Genomic DNA, 1,699 nt, shown 5'->3' on the forward strand with positions numbered 1-1,699 from the left:
TAAATTAATAAAAATTAAATATATTTAATTAACATCTCAAAAAAAAGAATGAAATTAACTTTTTTATTTTCAATAGTTGATATTTTAAAAATTTTGACAAAAATATGTGGTCGGGATTTGTAGTTTGTTATATTTTAAAAGTAGTTTTAAAATATAAATGGTGGTTTAGGAATGTATTTAGTGTGAAATTATTTGTAAAATTAATAATTCTTTATCATCCTAAAATTTTAGGGTGCGAGGTTTGACAATATTTTTTAAAATTTGTTTTTAAGTTAAATAATAAAAAATAATTTTTAAAAACAAGTTTCAAAAAATATTATTAAATGAGTTGATGTTTTTCTTTTGTTTCTAAAAATTGATGAAAACAACTCTTACGTATTTTCAAAAAATTATTTTTTATTTCTCTTTGTTTTTAAAAATAATTTCTAGAGAATAATGGTTAAACAATGTCACAAATTTTTAAAAACAGATTTTTGTTTTTAAAAATAGAAAACTTTTTTTAAATTACACGACCAACACAAGCTTTTAATTACCATTATTAGTTTAGTTTAAAAATTCATAAAATTTAAAATCAATATTGGTAATGTTGATTTTAGCATTTTAATTAAAACATTAAAAACATGATTTTCAGTATTAATTATAAAAAAAATTTATAATTTATTTCTTGAAACGTAATTGTAAATATTATTAGTTCTAATGCAATCATAAACTTGACTAAAAAACATAACTATCATCTTAGGTTTTAACATTTTTTTCCAATCATCTACGTTTGTAAAGTGTTATAGGAAAGTCTAGTGTAGAACCCAAATTTTATTGAAGAAATTAATAATTCTTCCAAATTATTTTTTTTAATAAACATTTTTGTCTACATTTTCTAGGTAATTTTCTCTAACTTTATTTTTAATATATCTTCAATTATACAAGTTTCAATGCATATATATTTGTCACGTGATCTTGTATTATATTAGTTACTATAAAATTTTAAATTTCATTATATAATTTTTAATTATTAATTTTTTTATTGTAAATAGTCCTATTTTTATAATGGTTATAGAAAAAAAACTATATTAACTTAAAAAAAAATTGAATTTCACTATTAATTTAACTTTTATAGTAAATTTTCCTATTTTTTAAATGGTTATAGAAAAAAAAAAAGAAATAACCAATTAAAAGGGACAAAAGAAATAAGAGATTACAAATCTAATCTCTTACCTTTTTTTTACTAAAAAAATTACTCAATTTGGACAAAAATTCTCTCACTTTTTTTTTTCTTTTAAAATACATATAAATAATGAAAATATTGAAGGGTATTTATATCAAAAATTGGTTATTCTTCGAGTTCGAAAATGGGAGAGGTTAGTTTTACAAATTTGGGATATTTTCATCATTTTTAATCAATTAATAAATAAATAAATAAAACATATTTAAGACCCCTCTTTGGACTAGGGGACATTAGTTTTATTGCTTTTTTATTTTAATTTATTTTTGGCTTCTCCCACCTTACACACCTATTGGGCATCTGGGAAGAGAGGGATTGGTTTTTTTTTCATTTGAGGAGTGGGAGACGATTCTCCACAAGTGTTCTCAGACAACTTGCATGGGACGCATAGCAATGGATGTGACCACCTTGCCATGGTGGTGGTTAAAGCAGTAGAGTTGGTGGAGGCTTGGTGGAGAAGAAACTAGTTGGGGGAAAGAT

Source organism: Vitis vinifera, chromosome 5 (genome assembly GCF_030704535.1).
Source record: "Vitis vinifera cultivar Pinot Noir 40024 chromosome 5, ASM3070453v1".
Classification (NCBI taxonomy): Eukaryota; Viridiplantae; Streptophyta; class Magnoliopsida; order Vitales; family Vitaceae; genus Vitis; species Vitis vinifera.